The sequence below is a fragment of the Camelus bactrianus genome, chromosome 23, assembly GCF_048773025.1.
Source record: "Camelus bactrianus isolate YW-2024 breed Bactrian camel chromosome 23, ASM4877302v1, whole genome shotgun sequence".
In the NCBI taxonomy this organism is placed as follows: domain Eukaryota; kingdom Metazoa; phylum Chordata; class Mammalia; order Artiodactyla; family Camelidae; genus Camelus; species Camelus bactrianus.
In genome coordinates, this window is record NC_133561.1 from 9,668,511 (window position 1) to 9,681,492 (window position 12,982).

Here is a 12,982-nt window from a genome sequence, read left to right on the forward strand (position 1 = left end):
CAGACAAGTTAATATCATTCTCAACCTGGACCCCAAACAATTGGTGGTTCCAGAGAACAGAATTTTCTATGGCATGAGGGCTGCTAGATACTGCTCTTCACGGAATTCTAGGCCAGCATCTGTTCCCCTAACTCATAAAGATGCTCATGGAAGCTCTTTTTCCCTCCAGGGGGGAAAAGATAGCTCACAACACTTTTGCTTAAAGAAAATGTCCCATGATGGGGATTACATTCAAAATGCAATCTGCAATTGTGCTAACTAAAAGGTCTATAAAAATTATTCATCTACATCTCTGGTTTCTCCTATCTTTCTCATCTCTAAAATAACATTGATCTTAAGAAGAAAATATTCTGTAAAGAATAAACTGACATATGACTAAATCGTTTTAAGAGCTTTCTAAAAAGATCAAAGGTAAGAGCTTTGAGGTTGGAAGAAGCACACACCTAGCCACTTTCTGTTTCTGACGTTAAATGAAAATATTAACGTCATGTTTGAAATTGACTCGTGTTGGTTAACCTGCTCTGTTCTCATTAAATAAGCTCTGGGATTTTTTAAAATTAAGTTTAACTTGCATCAATTAAAATTTCACATTGTGTTAGTCAACACTCTATGCCACGTGACTCGGCATACAGGTACAATATAGGAAAATATGTATTGACAAGTGTAACCAAGTAATTGGAGAATTTTAATGAGGTCTAATAGAAAAACTCCAGAAATTTAGAATCCCACTAGTCATACTATTTGCATAAGTTGGCTCTTCAAAGGGAGGGTATTATAAAAGCAACAGATCTGATGGGGCCACTTTTGTTGAGGAAGGAAGGAAGGAAAAGAAAGAAATGACTAGTTCAGACAGTGGTGTCTGTAGCAAGCATAACAACAGGGCAATAAGGGAGCAGAGACCCCACCACAATGACAAGGACAGCAGTCCTCATGCAGCGAGGTTCAGACAGATGAGAGTGGGAGGGAGAGCATGGATTCAGGCTTGCTGCAATAATTGTAGCCAAGAAGAAAGGTATGGATTTCATCCTCATACCATACCATTAAGGTGATTAAGTTACATTCTGATTGTGTACTTTCTTTCTCACTATAAGTAACTTTCTCCTCTTAGTTCCTGTTCCCCAGCAACTTCAACTTATACATGAAGTATCACACATTTTTTAGGCTCAACTAGCTCTCATGAACTAATAGTTGTAGCTCCTAAAACTGTCAAATTCCTATGTTTTCAGTCATACTCCTAGCAGAGAAAATCTCATTACTCTACCTCATCAGGTTAATTAGATCATTGGTTTACTGTATCACCTACATGTCAGTTGTTCAAGGAACAAGTGCCCCTTGTTTATTTAATTAGCTGTTGCCATGGAATTCATGGAACAGCCACCAAAATATACCATATTCTGGGGCTGTGTATCATATCAATAAATTTAAAAGAATAGAAATCATACAATATCTCCTTTCAAAACACAATGAAATTAAACTAGAAATCAGAAATAAAAATATCTGGAAACTCTCCAAATATTTAGATTTTAAACAACATATTTCTACATAACATGAGTCAAAGAAATCTCAAAAGAAATTTTAAAATAGTTTTAACTAAATGAAAACAAAAACACATTTTTAAAATTTTTAAATTTTAAAATTTGTGGGCACAGTGACAGCAATGTTTAGAGGGAAATTTACAGCACTGAATGCACATACTAAAAAGAAAAATGATCTAAAACCAATCTTCTAAACTTGGACTTTAGAAACAAACAAAAAAAGAGCATATTAATACAAAGTGAAAAGAAGAAAAGAGATGAGAATTGGAGCAGAAACATATGAAACTGAACACAGAAAATCAATATAGGAAATCAATGAAACCAAAAATCTTTTTAAAGATCAATAAAATTAATAAGCCTCTAGCCAAGGAAACTAAGAACATAAGAGAGAACAGAAATGACTGATTTCAGAAGTAAAAGAGGGTATATCACTACAGAGCCCACGGGCATCAAAAAAATAATAAGGTCATACTGTGAGCAAATCAATGCCCGTAATTGATGACCTGCATGAAACAAACCAATTCCTTGAAAGACACAATCTGCCAAAACTCACGCAAGAAAAGCCAATGTGAATAGGTCTATATCTATGAAGCACCAGGCCCAGATGAATTTTCTGGTGAAATCTACAAAACATTTAAGGAAGAAATTATGCCAATTTTCCACAGTGTCTTTCAGAGGATAGAAACAGAAGGAATATCCTCCAACTCATCTATCAGGCTAGCATTACTCTAACACCAAAGTCTAAGACATTATAAGAAAGGAAAACTACAGACCAATATCTCTCGTGAACACAGATGCAAAAATCTTCAACAAAATATGAGAAAATAATGTACAAAAAGAATTATACATCACAACAAGTGGGTTTTATCCCAGGGATGCAAGGCTGGTTCAACATTTGAAAATTAATGTAATCCATCATATCAACAAGCTAAAGAAAAATGACATGATTATAGCAATTGAGGAGAAAAAGCTTTTAGTAATATCCAACACTCATTCATGATAACAATTCTCAATAAACTAAGAGTAGAGGGGAACTTCCTCAAATTCATAAATACACACACCAAAAAAAATCTACAAAAAACCTACAACTTACATCATACTAAATGGTGAAAATTTCAAAACTTTCCCACTAAGATGAAAAACAAGGCAGGTTATCCCCTCTTACCACCATTTTCAACATCATACTGCAAGTATTAGCAAATGCAATAAAACAAGAAAAAAAAAGGTGTACAGATTGGGAAGAAAGACATAAAGCTGTCTTTGTTTGCAGATAACATGATTCCCTATGTAGAAAATCTGAAAAAAGAATCAACAAAAAAATTCCTGGAAGTAATGAGTAATTATAGCAAAGTTTCAGGATAGATGGTTACATCCTCAGTTGCTTTCCTATATACCAGAAATGAATACATGGAATTTTAAATTAAAAACACGAAACAATTACACTAGCATTTTAAAAAAATGAAACAGTTACCAATCTAACAAAATATGTACAAGACCTGTATGTGGAAAACTATACAATTCTAATGAAAGATATCAAAGAACTAAATCAAGGGATATTTCATGTTCATGGATAAGAAGACTAAATAATGTCAAAATGTCAGGTTCTTCCCAACTTCATCTATAGATCTGATGCAATCTCAATCAGAATCCCAGTAAGATACTTTGTGGATATCAAAAAACTGATTCTAAAGTTTATATGGAGAAGCAAAAGACCCAGATTAACCAACACAATGGTGAAGAATAAAGTTGGAGGGCTGACACAACCCAACTTCAAGACTTACTATAAAGCTACAGTAATAAAGATAGTGTGTGATTAGTGAAAGCACAAACAAATAGATCAATGGGACAGAACAGAGAGTTCATAAATAGACCCACTTAAATATAGTCAACTGATTTTTGACAAAGAAGCAAAAGCTATATAATGGAGAAAATATAGTCTTTTCAACAAATGGTACTTGAACAATTGGAAAACCACATGCAAAAATAAGAAGAAGGAGGAGGAGGAGGAGGAGACACTGTCTTTACAGCCTTCAGAAAAATTAACTCTACATGGATCATAGACCTAAGTACAAAATTTGAAACTATGAATCTCTTAGAAGATAGCATAGGAGAAAACCCAGATGACCTTGGGGATGACAATATTGTTCTAGATACAATGCCACAGGCACTATCTATGAAAAAAATAATGAATAAGCTGGCATTCATTAAAATTAAAAGCTTCTGATTTGTGAAATGTATTGTAAAGAGAATGAAAAGACCAGCCACAGACTGGGAGAAAATATTTTCAAATGACACATCTGATAAAGGACTGTCATCTAAATATACGAAGAATACTTGAAACTCAACAATAAGAAAATAAACAACCCCATTAAAAAATGGGTCAAAGACCTAAATAGACACCTTACCAAAGAAAATATACAGATGGCAAGCCAGCATATGAAAAGATGTTCCACACGATATGCCATCAGGAAATGCAAAAATAAACAACGAAATTCCACTATTCATGGATTACAATGACTAAAGTCCAGAACAATGACAACACGAGATGTTGAATAGAATGTGGAGTAGCAGTAACTCTCAATCACTGTTGGTGGGAATACAAAAAGGTATAGCAACTTTGCAAGACATTTTGGCAGTCACTTACAACATGAAACATACTCTTCCCATATGACCCAGTAATTGCACACCTTGAAATTTATCCAAAAGACCTGAAAACTTATTCCCACACAAAAACTTGTGCATGGATGTTTATAACAGCTTTACTCATAATTGACAAAACCTGGAAGCAACCACTATATACTTCAGTAGGTAACAGATAAATAGATTGTGTTACATCCTGACAATAGAATATTATACAGCTCAAAAAAAAATCAGCTATCAAGCCATGAAACAATATGGAGGAACTTTAAATCTTATTACCAAGTGAAAGAAGCCAATCTGATAAGGCTACACACTGTATATTTCCAACTATATGACAGTCTGGAAAAAAGCAAAAATATGGAGACAGTAAAATAATGAGTGATTGTTAGGACTTGGGAGGGAGGATGTGTGAACAGGTGGAGCACAGAGAATTTTTAAGGCAGTAAAAGTACACTACATGATACTATAATGGTAGATACGTGGCATCATACATTTGCCTAAATCCACAGAAAGTACCCCACCAGGAGTGAACCTTACTGTAAACTGTGAGCCTTGGTCGATAATGATGTGTCAGTGTAGGATCATCAGTTGCAACAGCTGTACTGCTCTGGTGGGGGATGCTGATAAACGGAGGCTACGCGCGAGTGGGGGCGCAGGGAATATGGGAAATCGCTGCATCTTCGCTGTTTCTGCCCTGAACCTAAAACTGCTACAAAAAGTAGTCTATTTGTTTTTAAGGGAAAGAAAGAAAAAAAAAAAAAAAAACAGGCCACCAAACTACAAAAGATGCCCTGTTGATAGAAATTAAAAAGACCTGCCTTAGTTAGCTCAAGCTGCATAACAAGAATACCATAGATTGGATGGCATCAAACTGAAATTTATTCTCTCACGGTTCTGGAGCTTAGAAAGTACAAGATGAAGTTTCCAGCAGGCTTCATTTTCCAGTGAGAGCTCTCTTCTTGGCTTGCAGATGGCTGCCTTGTGTGTGTGTGCATGTGTGTGTATGAGAGGGAGAGCGAGAGAGGGGTCTCGTGTTTCTTCCTCTTTTATGAGGACACCAGTTCTGTGAGCTCAGGGCTCCACATTCATGATCTCATTTCATCTCATTTACCCTTAGTCACCTCCTTAAAGGCCCTATGACAACACAGTCACCTGGAAGGTTAGGGCAGAACACAGTTCCGTCCGTAGCAGGGCCCACTGTGCACAGATGATGTAATTAACTGCTGGAAGCCTGAAGTGAATGGGAACCTTCATTTCAGAGGAGATGGATGAAAGCGTGGACAATAATATTTAGCAGTTTTAGAAATCTAAACTTCATCCTTTGAAGTGATAATATTTGTTAAAAGGGAAAAATGCAATTATTTACAGGATACGGATGCTAAAATACTGGTGAGTAAGTTTCAGAAGATACGTAAGGTAATTGTTTTCAGTACAACAGTGTCAACAGGTGAAAATGGCGGAGTCGTTGCCGGCACAGTGGCCGACACACCATTAGCCATTTTATCATTTATTTGTATTCTTTCACCTTCACATTTTGTTCCCCTCATCACTCATATTATAAAAATTATGAATTGTATGAAAAAGACTGACAGGAAGTTTCATCTCTTTAGACCAATTTATAATAACCGGAAAACAATACTAGACCTTTATCAAAATAAATGGACGTCCTTAGCTTTTTATGAGTTTTTAAACACCAAGTTAAGTCATGGCTTTCTTCACATTAAGACAAAAAACTGCATGTCAAAGGATAAAATGAGATACAGAAAATCAAATGTCTGCAACTTCTGAATAAAAAAGTGCCAGATATAAGTTTAGTGTTAAAGAGTCAGATGGCAGCTTATTTAATGTTTTTCCCAAAAAGTGACAGTCTCAATGAGCAATGCAAAACAAAGCCAAATATTTTTACGTTTTCATTTATTGGAATGATTGTTTCCCTAGATCAGAGACCTCTGAGTCAGACAAGGAAAGAAGATCGTTACAGTGAAAATTAAATTTGAGAGATGGAGGCAAGTTTGAGTTGTTTAAACTGACAGTTCATTTTGCATGTGAAACAGAGCAAATAATATTATCAGCCCACTTCCTTCACTGAAAAAGACTTTTATGGTCATTTCCCTGAGTCTGCTGATCAGAGACCTTTAAGTCAACCATGTAAAGACATAAACAACTTTTAACTCTAAGAAATAGGCCATACTTATGCTCTGAACCTCCAAAGAACCCTTAAAATGTTACTGGTTCCATATGTGGTCCCCATTAGCACCTGGGGACTTGATTACTTTCTGCTTCTCTGTACTGCTGAAGGCATTTCAGTTTGTGAAACAAGGAGTTGTATTGTTTGCAACTTAATGGTCTATAAAGCTGAAACTTTGAAAGGCTTGCCAGAGGAACTGAAGATATAAATGAGAATCCTTTATCTAATGCAAGCGAAAGACAAAAAAAAATTTTATGTGTAATACATATATTCTGTATATAGTTGTATTAGTCAGTGCTTGTAAAAGACTCTAAAGAATCCAACAATTATTTTAGCCAAAAAAAAAAAAGCCTTATTGCTACAGGAGAAAAATATTTTTTTCTTTTTATTATTTTTGAAAAAAAAAAAGCTCTACTTCACATGAACATATCCATCATTTTCTTAAAATAATGACATGCATACATTCTTCTTAGATAATACATGGGAGGATACAGTTAAGTGGGAACAAAGAGTCCACTTACGTTTTGAAAATGATTGATGAAAATGAAAATTCAAAGAAAAAAATAAGTAACCACTGTTTCTGCTCTTCACCTTTTCATACTCCTTAATTGAAGGATTTCGTATGTGAACATTTATCATTTGAACACATCACTCTTCTACTTAAGTGCAGTTTTCTCTTCCACAGGGCTAATGGGAATTAGTAGAACAACTGCTGGGATAAACTGGCTAAACTCAGCCGGCAAAATCCTTTAAATTGGAGAGGCAGTGTGGAATCTGCTGATGCAGCCATAATTAAAGTTAGATTGGAATAAAGTACCATCTAACAACGTGCACTGGAAGAGATAATGCATCTCTTTGCAGAAGAGAGAGGTTGTGTACACCCTTAGTTTATTACTTAAATCCATTGTATTTTCAGGAATTTTTCATGAGGGAATGTCTACCACTGTCAAGATATGTGACAAGTGCATTCATATTCTCAATCATCAATAAGACACCTTTGACAGACAGTTAATCACCACTATGTATGCTCCAGAATACCTTCCCTTCCTTAATGTAAATGATTGCAATTTTACATTTTTTTATTTTTTAAGTCATTTAACTATAATAATTCATGCTGAGAGACTGAATATACAAGTGGACACACTATATAGGGCAAGAGAACTCTGATCCAAAACTTTTGCAGCCACCAGTTCAAGAAGCCAAACCACAAGGTCTGCAGCAGGTGGCCCACAATGGTTAGGACTTGGTCAGTGGCTGCCAGCTTCCTTAACTTTTGCCTCTGCTTCTGTCTGTGGACCAACCACAGAAAGCCAAATATGCTCCCCAAATCAATCATTCAAGATGCCCCAGCCTCCCCACGCCAACACCCTCCAACCACAGCCCACCTGAAGCCTTCACTTTCACACTCTGTCTACAAAGCCTTCCCACTCCAATGTCTATCTCTGACTCATTGCCAAACGCTAGTGATGGTGGCTGACGCTGAGTAAGTAGTCTCCTTTTATTCTCATTTTGGCAGTCCTTCTTTCTACAACACCATAAAGTGTCACTGGCCAAGAAACAGGATTTATGCTACAAATTATCTAAGACACAAAGACATTTGTTTCCTCTGAAATGCTATTTTACAGGGGTGAAAAAGCAAGATTTTGAGGACTCAGATTTTAAGGACCTTACTTAGATATACATCACACATTTCTCTTAACACGTCAACTTGTACTTGCTACCAATTAACTGTCAAACATTGAGGTCCGGATTGGATATTCCAAGATAAATAAATTGGTCCCTGTTCTAGAGATTACTTGTGAGTGGGGGAATCTAGATAAGTGAACAAATAATCTGATATACTCTTATATGTGCACATGGACCAGACGTTAAGAAGAAAATGCAAGGGGGAACTTGACCCTCTACCCAGCAGGGACTGCACGGGTTGGGACTGATGATTAAGCTATCTAATAATCCTTTGTGATATGATCAGCATAGTTTGGAAATGTCCATAAAACATCAAATAAAGAAGCCGTCTAGAGATTCTCTTTTTGTAATGAAGATGTGATTTTTTTTTAAGAGTCTGTATTAGTCAGGGTTCTCCAGACAAACAGAACCAATAGGTTGTGTGTTTGTCTGTGTGTAGAGAGAGAGGCAGGAGTAGAGAGAGACAGAGAGTGAGAGACAGAGAGAGATTTATTATAAGGAATTGGCTTAGGCAATTATGAAGGCTGACAGCTCCCAAGAAGTGCAGTCAGCATGCTGAAGACCCACAAGGGCTGCTGGTGTAGTTCCAGTGTGATGGCCAGGAAACTTGAGACCCAGGAAGAGCCAAGGCTCCAAGTCAAGTCCAAAGACTGGAAAAAGATCAGTGTTTTAGCTCAAAGGCAGTCATGCTGGAAGAATTCCTTCTTTTCAGGGAGGGTCAGCAATTGGACACATTCAGACCTTCAGATGACGAGAGGCCCACAAGCATTAGGGAGGGCAGTCTGCTTGACTCAGCCTATGGATTTAAATGTTAAACTCATCCAAAATCACCCCCACAGAAACACCTAGAATAATGTCTGACCAAATTTGTGGGCATCCCATGGCCCAGTCAAGCTAACACAAAAGAACCATCAGTAGTCTGCCCCTTGTCAACTCAGCACACGTATGCATCTGCTCAAACCGTACTTGGGCTCCAAATGAAGACAACAACAAAGTCATAATTTCACTTTTCACGACACAACTACCTTAGGTAGAAACAAAAACATACTAGCTCTTTCTCTAGAAGAGGAGGTAGATTCCTTGAGTCATGTCAGCTAATCTCCTTGAAACTGTAACATCAGTGCCATGATGTAAAGTTAACAATACTTAAATACTGTGACATAAAGTCAATACATCTTATGTTACAGGAAAAGGCAATAAAAGAGGGAAGAAAACAAAAATATTTGTGTGTGTATATATATCTAACAAAAGAAGGGGGAATCTCATGACAATTATAGTCCTCTTTTCTGTAACTGTTCACATAGTCTTAACTGGTACCTATAGCTGTGTTGTGCCGCTACCCATTCTGTTCTGCCTTTGCCTTCAGCAAGCACCTCAGCTGTTGATGGTTCTTTACCTGTGATGGGGTGAACCAGATCTTCACCCTAAAGGGTCTGGGCCATTAGTAGCCCTGTCTGTATTGGGTTGTGGTTTTTAATCACAGGTCATGGTAACACTAAGAGATGCCCTAATAGAGCGTATGTATTCCAGACATACTCTTCCTCACCTTCACCGCAGAACAGGAGACCGATTTTCCCAAGGTTGCCAGGCATAATTACCCTAAGCGGCATAGTAACTCCCTTCTTTGCCTGTTGATTCAGAGGCATGAAGAGTCCAAAGTGGCCTGGTAACTGTCATAACTTCAAGCTCAGTGCAGTTATTGTTGTGTCTCCTGGTAAGCATTCCTCCCTCTGGAACTGAGACCTCGAGGTCAGCAGAGCCTACAGTCCTGAGAACAGGAAGCAAACGTTTTGCTAGTGTGTCCCTAGGTTAAATAGTGAGTGGTGCCACTCCCACTTTTTCTCCCCCTTGATTCTGCGACCTGTGAATCCCCACTGTGGGAGAAACTTTCTGGGTAGCCTTTCCCTAGCCTTGAAGGGTATCGCCACCCAGCTGGTGCTACAGCTGATTCTTCAAAAGGCTGTCCCACCATTCTGCCTACCAAGCCAGCTGCTTCAGGATAGTGGGGATCAGGGCAAGACCAGAGAATTCCAGGAGCATGGACACTTCTTTTCTTACGAAGTGAGCTCTCTGATCAGAGGTAATGCTCTGTGGAATACCAGGACAGCAGATAAGACATTCTGTGAGTCCACAGATGGTAGTTTAGGCAGAAGTACTGTATGCAGGGAAGACAAATCCAGATCCAGCATCCATTCCAGTAAGAATAAGATGCTGCCCTTCCATGATGAAAGTAGATCAGGCCAGGCTGGCCACCTTGGGGCATGGCTGCAGTGTTGGTCTCACTGCTGGCAGACTGGGTGCTCAGCAGTAACGAGATCCAGGACGGCCTTGGTGAGAAGGATTCCATGCTGCTGGCCCCAGGCATGACTTCCCTCCCTGCCACCGTGTGCCCACTGGAAGATGACGGGGGGTGGGGGTGGGGCTAAGGAAAAAGGCTGACTGGTATCCATAGAAAGGGTCATCCTATCCACTTGATTATTAAAATTCTCCTCTGCTGAGGTCACCCTTCGATAAGCAATCACATATCTTCATGTTTTTTGCCCATTTGGAGAGGTCCATTCATATGCATACTCCCCAAATTTCCTGGTCACCAAGTTCCTGATCAAGTTCCTTCTGAATCCCTAACCATCCAGGCATCCAGCCAAGCCACTAGCCATGAATGAGTCTATAATCACACTCTGGCCACTCCTCCTTCCAAGCAAAGTGAACAACCAGGCGCACTGCTCAAAGCTCTGCCCACTGGGAGGACTTCCCTTCATCACTGTCCTTCAGGGATGTGGCAGAAAGGTACTGGGGTGCTGCAGCTGTCTGCTTTCAGGGGCTGATGCAGATCATGCAGAACCCTCTGTAAACCAGGCTCCAGGCTCCTCTTCCTCTGTCAGCTGATTACAGCGAACTCCCCATGAAGCCATAGGTTCAGGCTGGGAGGGAGAAGGCAGTGTAAAAGAAGCCGGGGGGAGACCATGCCCATTTGGACCACTTCATATAACTATGATCCATTCACAGAGGTCTGCCAAAGGCTCCAAACGGCATCCTTGTCGGCCGCTGACCCTTCAAGCACCACTGCATCGTCTGCATCGTATGGCCCGAACTGAAGAGTGGCCTGTGCAGCAATCTGGACCCACTTCAGAGACTTCCCCCGTGCTGGGCTTCCCCCTAAAACCAGCAGCGTTTGGGGTTACTCGGTAAAGGGGTTAGAGTAACACACCCAAGTGAGGAATATGTTGCCTGCAGAATCCAAAGAGGCCCACGAAGTACTGTGCCTTTTTCAGCCAAAAAGAGGGGCCAGATGCAACTCCTTTCCCTTCACCTCTGACAGGGTATCTAAACACGCCCCCCACTCCTGGACCCCTGGAGAGGCAGAAGACCGCTGAAATTTTATCAGACTTACTTCTGGCCCTCTGACATATAAATGGCTCCCTAATAAGTCTCGAGTAGTCATTACTTCTTGCTTACTGAGTTCAAGAAGCATGAAGTCATCAGTGTAAAGGACCAGTGTAATATCTTACAGAAGAGAAAGGCAAGCAAGATCCCTATGAACTACATTATGACACGGGGCAGAGAATTGATAGGACAATGTAGGTGTTTTTCTGACCTTGCCAGCTGAAAGTCACCAGCTTCTGGTGGTCTTTATTAGCCGAGAAAGAGAAAAAAAAAAATCACTGGCCAGATCAGTAGCTGCATACCAGGTACCAGGGGATTTCTTAATTTGCTCAAACAATGAAACCACATCTAGCACAGCACCTGCAACTGAACTCACAACCTGGCCAAGCCTACAGTAATCCACTGCCGTTCTCCAAGATCCATCTGTCTTTGGTGCAGGCCAAATAGATGAGCTGAATGGGGATGTGTTAGAAGTCACCACTCCTGCAGCTTTCAAACCCCTAATGGTGCCAGCAATCTCCACAATCCCTCCAGGAATCCAGCATTGCTTTTGTTTACTGTTTTCTTAGTTAAAGGCAGATGTAGCGGTTTCCACTTGGCTTTTCCCACCATAATAGCCCTCCCTCAACTGGTCAGGGAACCAACATGGCGATTCTGCCAGCTGTTGAGAATGTCTATTCCAACTATGCATTCCAGAACTGAGGAAATGATCACAGAGTGGATGGGGGGACACCCTGGGCCCACTGTGAGATGGAGCTGACCTAAAAGTCCATTGATCACCTGACCTCCATAAGCCCCTACTCTGACTGGATGCCACAGCGATACATTGAATCTCTTGGAACTAGTATCCAATATTCTCCCAAAAGGCCTGGTTAGCTCCTTTTCCCCAAGGTACCTGGAGAAAGTCCATGGATCCCTTTGGGGAAGGCTGGGAGAAAACCTGGCCTCCCCCTCACTCCAGGGACCGGGGGTCTGTAAAATGGCTCAAGTCTGAGAATTGATTGAGGGGCTAGCCACGACTCTGATCTTTATGACTTACGTCAGACTTTTGTTCACTTGGTCTAAAACCTTCCTGGTTCACTTCTAGGAGCACCATGACGCACTAGCCAATGCCCAGGGCTGCGCGAGTCAGGCTATTCTGACCGCTGCTTTGATTCCACTGTCCAGCCCCTGCTACCTAGGTCCCAATTATTCTAGTGGCATTTACATTTGGCACAGCAGTGAGATCTGGTCGCAGAGAAGAACAATCATGGAGCACTTACTTTCAAGATGCTGGGGCTCCCCTCACAAATTTGCTTCTCACAGTCACGGTGAAAGCTATGTCTTCTGGACACTCCCAGCGTGGGTGAGCAGGTCTTAGACAACAAAGAGACTCTAACATGCCAGTCCCCCTAAACCGTCATATCCCTCCCTATCCGCTGAACCAAGGTAGGTCGGGCACTTCCAGCCTGCTCACTGTGGGCCTCCTTTTGACCCCTCCCTGCTTTAGTCAATCAACCAGTCATAGCCCTCGGTAACTGCCCGAGCTGCCCCGCTAAACACGGAGTCT

The 12,982-nt window shown here is 40.3% G+C and overlaps 2 pseudogenes; both read right to left on the minus strand.

The window, feature by feature from the left end:
• Window positions 1-9,858: 9,858 nt before the first annotated feature.
• On the minus strand, window positions 9,859-11,030 carry LOC141573269 (uncharacterized; annotated as a pseudogene).
• An 8-nt stretch (window positions 11,031-11,038) lies between these two features.
• LOC105084041 (uncharacterized) lies at window positions 11,039-12,529 on the minus strand (annotated as a pseudogene).
• Window positions 12,530-12,982: the final 453 nt, after the last annotated feature.